Source organism: Triticum dicoccoides, chromosome 7A (genome assembly GCF_002162155.2).
Source record: "Triticum dicoccoides isolate Atlit2015 ecotype Zavitan chromosome 7A, WEW_v2.0, whole genome shotgun sequence".
Lineage (NCBI taxonomy): Eukaryota > Viridiplantae > Streptophyta > Magnoliopsida > Poales > Poaceae > Triticum > Triticum dicoccoides.
Genome location: NC_041392.1, coordinates 330,002,618 through 330,010,737, shown reverse-complemented (window position 1 = coordinate 330,010,737; position 8,120 = coordinate 330,002,618).

Sequence of the window (8,120 nt, the reverse complement as noted above, 5' to 3'; positions counted from 1 at the left end):
ACTCCTCCTCAACATCCGTGAAGTTCCGACAATACCTATGCATGCACACGGGAGAAGTGTCAAGTAGTATACCATCCTCAAAGGGGTCAAGTGAGCGTGTGTAAAGGAGATGATTCACCTTTGTATATGTGAAGTAGAGGTCGCACGTGTCACTTGCCAAACGGACTCTTGACATGGTGATGTCCATAGCATGCTCCGCATCATACATCATGCATATATGACTCAAAGCCTACATGCTATAATGTGGTATTTATTCATAATTTGGTTGCCAAATCTCATGCGTGCAATGCACGTTTACCTTACTAGTCTAAATGGTGTTTGTGTGTGTGTTGTGCGTGTTAAACACATTGTACATAGTATCATACATGGTTTAGATTCCGAACATCCAGCTAGAACATACATGTACTATGATTTGAATTCAACATAAAATGGACACATATATTTGAATTTGAGATCGTATGTAAATGTAGTTTGTATTTATATAGGAATTTACTAGTCCTATATTCATGTCTTGTGTTGTGAAGATAATATCTAGATGGTTGTATAACTAACTCGAGTACAATCCCATTCAAAGAAGGAAAATGTACTCAAATTTAGTCCATATGGTAGACAACACAAATTGTTTTTTTATTATTGAGGGAAGTGCAAATTGATTTGGTACTGTACACGTTATGTTTGTTGTCTCGATTGTTTTAGTTTTATTGTTGTTGTATTTGAATGCATTTCTAGTAATATAGTAAAACGGTACATGGCTCTCTCTAGTGATGAGGTGCGAATTGTCTTTTTTGTACACGTTAAGCTTGTTCTCCCCAAATTTCAAGCTGTGCCATGTTAGGCCGAAATGTCAAGCTAGCATCTCTATCTATCATGCTGCAAAACTCCCACCTCTTCAACCTGCACCTTATTACCCATAAATATTTAAGATATATATTTGTCTCGTTGTGCTCCGAAAACTCCCTCGATCTCAACCCGCGCCTATCTATCCCAAAATTACAATGCACGCCAAAACTCCCACCTCCTACGAAATCCCGACACGTGAAATACCCATGATACGCCTGAACAGAAAGAACCGCCTAGCTCAAATCGGTGGGGGTACTTTCGTAACCCACCCCACATTTCGGACAAGTGTGTCCCTAAGCCACGGTTCGCCCCTCCCATCCCATCTACCCACCCATTCATACACCGAGGCCGCGAAAACCTGTGAAGCCCCACACCCTCCTCCGTCCGCCACCCAGCCGGAGCCTCTTCCCCTACGACGTCGTCCACATCAACATCTCAACGTCCCTCATCCACTACATTGGCTGAGGATCCATCGTCGATCTCGTTGTCCCGTCGGTTCAGCCACCCCGTCCTCCACCTCCAAGGAGCTGCCTCGAGTTCCCCTCGTCTTCCGCGCCACCTCCATTCCCACACCGCCATCTTCACCTGGACCACCAGAAGAGCAGCATCATCACCATTTCCACGGATGAAGCTGAGGCCTAATCGGCGCCACCAAAGAGGTTCTACACTAATCATTGCATTTTCTTCTTGATTCGATCTGACGATGCTGTCGGCGCTCGGTCCCGAGCCGACATGGAGCGGATCCATCCACAGCGGCGTCGCCGACCACTTCCTCCATTGTGTCACTCCTTCGACGGTGATGTCTACATTAGTAGGACCTACTGCTGCTTTGGCTCTCGCTCGCGCTACTGCTCTCGTTCTTGCTCACGGTCCCCTGCCTGGTCTACTCTTGCTCTTGCTCTTGCTCACGCTGCTGCTCTCGCTCTTGCTCTCGGTCCCCTCTTGGTCTACGCTTGATCTTTCTCTTGCTCACGTTGCTGCTCTCGCTCTTGCTCTTGCTTGCGCTGCTTAGGATTTAGCTACATTTGAGTTGACTCAATCGACTTTTGGGTCAGTCGATTTTCAGGGGGTGGGGGCTTGCCGGAGTTAAGGAAGAACTAGACGCAGTGAGGAGGGGGGATCACCGGAGAGGTACCCCACTATCTATCTTAGGGTTCAGGGTGGGGGTGGTGGTCGCCGGCGGTGGTGGGGTGGTGGCGTGGGGATCGCCGAAGAAAAAGCTCGGTGAAGGGGGGCCTAGAGGGATGGCCCGGGCGGCTGCGGACCGGCGGTGGGGAGTAGTTTCGAGGTGGGCAGGGCGCTAAGGCGGCGTGGAAGCGCCGCCGGTCGCGGGTGGCGGGGGCCGGCGGTTTGGCCGGTGGTGGCTGGTGGTTCAGGTGGGTGGTGGTTGAAGATGAACTGCAGGCCCTTGATTTCGTATCTAACAGCTGGAAAGTCGACTGACCAGAGATGAAAAAGTTAGTCGAGTGACGCGTAGCCTGCTGCTCTACTCTTGCGTGCATTGCTGTTGCACGAGCAGCAGATACCGCTCTCGCTCGAGCCCCCACATCTGCTACCCAAGATGCTGCAACACGACCAGCTACCCCGGCTCTCGCACGCGCTACTACTCTGGGTGCTGCTGCTACTGCTTTTCTGCTACTAGTGCGTTTGGTTTTGATAGTAAAATTTAGATTCGACAGCAAAATTCAGTTTCGACAGTTAAATTCAGTTTCGACAGTTAAGTTCAAAGATGAGCGGCTGGTGTATTTTACATCTAGCACTTCGTGGTTATGTATTGTATGTAATCTATTGGAGATGCCATTAGAATTCCACTCAGGTTAACATTATCTCTCTTGTCCTACTTCAGCCTCGCCGTCGTATAACTCACTGGAGCTGCTCCAACGATGAAACCCTCCATCACACCGGAGTAGTACCGCGGGCTCCATCTCGAGATGCCTAAGATCTTCTTCCCCTCCTCCCACAGCCAAATCAGCCGGGGCATCCTCACCGACCAACCCAATCATGCTGAGATCGACATGGCTTCGCCAAAGAGGTTGTACACTTGTTGCATCTCTTTTTTTTCTCAACATGTTATATATATTTTCCACTGGCCACACGTTGTAATGTGAAATATGATTAGGTTCTCCTACTATATGACAAGCAGTGAGGTACCAAGAAACTTAGCTATCCGTGATGGACTCTCTTTAACACCATTATAATTTATCTCTACGCGTTGAGCTATGCATTTGTAGATGGGCCTTGGAGTTGAGCTAGTAGGGTAATGGCCTAGGTCCAAAGTAGTAGAAGTAGGAAAAAACATTTTTTGTGTATAGGCTTTTCCCTGTTCAAGCCTGCCTACTAGAATCGCCAGTGCTTGAAAGGAAAAGTGAAGGAAAAACACAGGAATTGGAAAGTTTCCTATGGCACTACTATTCATGCATTTGGTTCAAAGGAATGGAGCAAAGGAAAACTATAGGATTTGTTCCTTTAGTGTCTCCTTGAAAGAAAAACCATAGGAATTTTAATATCCACTTGTCCTCCTTTTCAAATTTCTATTCATGAAGAACAAGACTAAGAGATAGTAGCATAATAGCAGTATAACCATACATTTTCTTATGGTTTGACTTAATCTCACCATGCTTCTTTCCATCCTGTGATCTTCCAATTCTTGTCAACCAAACACCCAGATTGGCAGAAATCATGTGTTTTTAAATTCTCTGTTTTGCACGTGCATTCCTATCCTATTCATGTGTATTTCTTATCCCTGCATTATTAGAATCCTCAAATCACTACAAAAAAAGACACATCCATGACATTTTGAGCTGAATGATTTTTTTCTATCATGCTTATGACACTTCTATGACAATAATTGTGACAAAACCCGGTATCATCATAGATGTGGTGGGCTCCTACTTCTATGACAAAAAATCATGACAGAAAATGGCTTTTCGTCCTGGGCAGGCCGGAGACGCAGCTGCATGACATTCTTTGGGCCGTGCATGACCGAAAAAACTATGGTAGAAGTGAGGGCGAGGGAAATATCGGGGATTTCCCGGTTATGGTGGGTGGTCGGTGTCACATCCCTATTTCTGGTATGATCTAGGCTTGCTTTGTGCATCATGTTTAAGTTTCAAATGAAATTGAAATGGGGAATATTTCAAACCCTAGCACCAAAGAAAATTCAAAAATATTCAAATTAAAAATGGAATTTCAATGAACCCAAAATGCTCTTCAAAAATGTTCATGGTCTTTGGAAAATGTTGGAAACAACAACCAGAAGTGATGCACATTTTTGCTAAACATTTTGGGTTTTTGAATGAACCCATATGTATTTGAATTGGAGCTGTTTAAATAATATAAATATTTTAAAGGCTCCAAAAATGTTGGAAATTGGTGAGGGCCTCTGGTATATTATAACTAGTGGTCACAAGGAATCTCAACATTTTTAGAATTGTGCTAATATTTATTTTGAGTCAAAAACAAATATCAGAAATAGAAAAGAAAACAAAAATGAAAACTTACCTGGGCCACTTACGTGAGGCTTGGCACTGTGCGGCCCAGCTGAGCACGCGCTCGCCGCATGCGGCCATTCGCCCGGCCACCTCCTGCCTCCCTGCTTGCTCCGCGACCCCTTGCAGCGTTGCCACGCACCCCCTAGGCCCCTCTCACTCTCCCTCGCCCTCATCCTCTCCTCTGTCACTCTCTCCCGCGATGGCCAAAGCGCTGCCGTCGCCGCCGACAAGCACCACCGCAGCCACTGCCTCCCCCTCTCCCGCTGGACATGCCCAAGAGCTCCGCCTCCATTCCTCGCGCCTCTCTGTCAACTCGCGCGAGGTCGAACCCTCTGCATCACCCTCTGCATCGCCATCTTCGCCGCCTCTGCCCCGAGATCGCCGGTGACCACCCATCATCGTCAGCCCCTCCCCGAGCTCGCCAAGACCACCGTCGAATCTGCTGTGAGCTCCTATTCGTTTCCCCTCTCTCCCCGTGCGTTTTGCTCGTGCTAGCCACGCCAATCGCCGGAGTTGTGAGCTTCCAGCCGCCGTCCATGTCGCCGCCGTGGCCACCGTCACTGTAACGCCCCGAGACCGATGTGCCAGGTGTCGTCCAGTTATTCGCTATTGTTGCCTTGTCATTGCTTGCGTGTCATGCATTGCATATCCTGTCATCATGTGCATTTCATTTGCATACGTGTTCGTCTCATGCATCCGAGCATTTTCCCCGTTGTCCGTTTTACATTTCGGCGCTCCAATCTCCTCCGGTGGTCCTTTCTACCTTCCTTTCTTGTGTGGGGGTTAAACATTTCCGGATTGGACTGAGACTTGCCAAGCGGCCTTGGTTTACTACCGGTAGACCGCCTGTCAAGTTTTGTGCCATTTGGACTTCGTTTGATACTCCAACGGTTAACCGAGGGATCGAGAAGGCCTCGTGTGTGTTGCAGCCCAACACCCTTCCAAAGTGGCCCAAAACCCACCTAACCTCCTCCATCATCTTGTTCGTTCGATCACGATCGCGTGGCCGAAAACCGCACCTCATTTGGACTCTCCTAGCTCCCTCTACCTATATATATGTGATCCCCTTCGAAATTTTCGCGGATGAAACCCTAGCCTTCCTCTAACTCGCGCCCGGACGAAATCCTCACCACGCCGGACAATGTCCGCCGCACACTCCACCTCACTCCGACCAATCGGGTCGTGCCACATCAGCCGTGCCGCCGCGCCCGGCCAACTGGCGAGCGCCACCTCAGCCGGCCGCCTCCCTCTCCACCGCGCGGCCCGCGGGGCCTAGATCCGGCCCGCACAGGCCCGGTCGCCGCCGCCAGCCGCTCGACATCGCGCCCGCCCGAGCCGCCTCCTGCACCGCTCCGGCCGCCGCCATGCACCGCCACCGCCATGCGCCACAATGCCTCGCGCCGGCGCCGCCACTCCGGCCGCCGTGCGCCATGCCCCGCCGCCGTCCTTCGTCGCTGTTGTCCTCGATCGCCGCGCCATGGGCCGCCCCCGTCGCCGCTCGTCGCGGATCCGGTCGGGCCGGACCGGATCCGGCGACCTCGAGCTCCGCCGCCGTCCTCTCCTCCTCCGGCGAGCTCCGCCACTGTTCCGGCGAACTCCGTCCGCTCCTCGGTTCGCGTGCACGAACCCTAGATCTGAGATCTGGGAGAGGTTGACTTTTTCACCAAGTCCCCAAGTTTTCCATGTTTCATATGCCCATGTTCATCGCATCGTAACTTGGCATCCGTAGCTCCGATTCATGCGTATAGCATATCAAAATGTTCATCTCAGAGTGTACATCATTTCATCTCATTGCATCATTTTCATTTGAGTTCATCTCGATACCCGAAATGCTGTTGGAAGAATGCTATTTGAGATAATTGTCAGATCTGCGGCTCCATTTAGCTATTTGTCATTTTTTGCCATGATTAATGTGTGCATGATATGCCCCTGAGCTCTTCATGAGTTTTGTTATATGTTTTGCCATCTTTCCATAGGTGCAACCCATGTATTTTTGTGATGTGTGTGGTGACTAGCACAAGCTCGCAAAGAGGTGCATTCGTTAATGCTGATTTCCGGGACTTAGCATTTCCACTAAGTCCTTGACCTGTTTATCTCATATGCCATATGTTCATGTTGTTTCCTAGTGATCCGTGCCTCTTTGGAGGATGATCAGTAAGGAGGATTTGTTAATATTGTAGTGCTATATCCATCCATGTCTTTTTTTGCAATTATGGAGCACCCTAGATTGAGTCAATCGAGCTCTACTTTTGCTATTTCGTGAATCTGGGCAGATTGTCTACTTGTTAGCGATTTTGCCGAGTATGTTGTAGTTGATCTGTGCATGCTATGTTATTGTTCTTGCCATGTCTAGCATTCATAATGTGTATTCTGGATGGGTGTATGCTTAGATTGTCATGACTTGCTCTGTAGTGAGTGCATCGAGCTCGTAAACATGCCTACTTGATATCTGTTTTGCATGCTCTAGTTTTTCACTAAGTCTGAGAGTCTGATTATGTTTTTGCCATGTTCACATGCTTGCAAATGTATTTTATGATCCCTTTTGGCTCAAGGTCACTAAGGGACTTTTGTTAATCTCTTTCAGTAGCTCCATGCCATGCTTTACTTTGCCATGTTCAGTTCCTGTAGCATATAGTTTTCTTGCTCCAAAGTGTGCTACCTGATCTGAAATTCCAGACTAGTGTTAATTTCACTAATTCTGAAATCTTTTTACCAAATGCATTTTTGCCATGCTTGTTTGAACCTGTAATGGATGAATTGGCCATAGCTCAGTGCTAGTCTTTTGTTAAGCATCATGAATGGATCCCTGCCATGTATTTTGTTGCCATGTTTGAGTGCTGTAGCATGTCCATCTTGTTGCATTTAGATGGCTACTTGTTGTAAATCGCATAACGTGGTCATATTTGAATTGCTTGCCCTTTCCAAACTGTAACTCCGATTCTGGTGATCTTTATATCGTTTTCAAGCGATTTCATCTCACCTTTCAGTGGCACACTGGGATTTTCAGGTTGAGGCCAGGTTCATTCATTCCCTTGTCAAATCATACATATGCATCGCATACCGCATCCCGCATATCATACCATGTTCATGCGTTGGTTGTTTACTATGTTGTGTGCTTCTTTCCGGTGTTTGCTTCCTCGGGTTGGTTCCGATAACGTCATGTCTGTGAGGATCCGTTCGACTACGTCCGATTCTCTTCTTCATGGACTCATTCTTCTTCCTTGCGGGATCTCAGGCAAGATGATCATACCCTCGAAATCACTTCTATCTTTGCGTGCTAGATGCTTGCTCTTTTGCTACGCCTATGCTGTGATACCTACCACTTGCTTATCATGCCTCCTATATTGTTGAACCATGCCTCTAACCCACCTTGTCCTAGCAAACCGTTGATTGGCTATGTTACCGCTTTGCTCAGCCCCTCTTATAGCGTTGTTAGTTGCAGGTGAAGATTGAAGTTTGTTCCTTGTTGGAACATGGAGATGTTGTTCCTTGTTGGAACATGTTTAATTGTTCGAATATCACAATATACCTTATTTAATTAATGCATCTATATACTTGGTAAAGGGTGGAAGGCTCGGCCTTATGCCTGGTGTTTTGTTCCACTCTTGCTGCCCTAGTTTCCGTCATATCAGTGTTATGTTCCCGGATTTTGCGTGCCTTACGCGGTTGGGTAATAATGGGAACCCCTTGACTGTTCGCCTTTAATAAAACTCCTCCAGCAATGCCCAACCTTGGTTTTACCCTTTGCACTAACAACCTACCACCTTCCCTTGGGTTCTGCAGACTCAA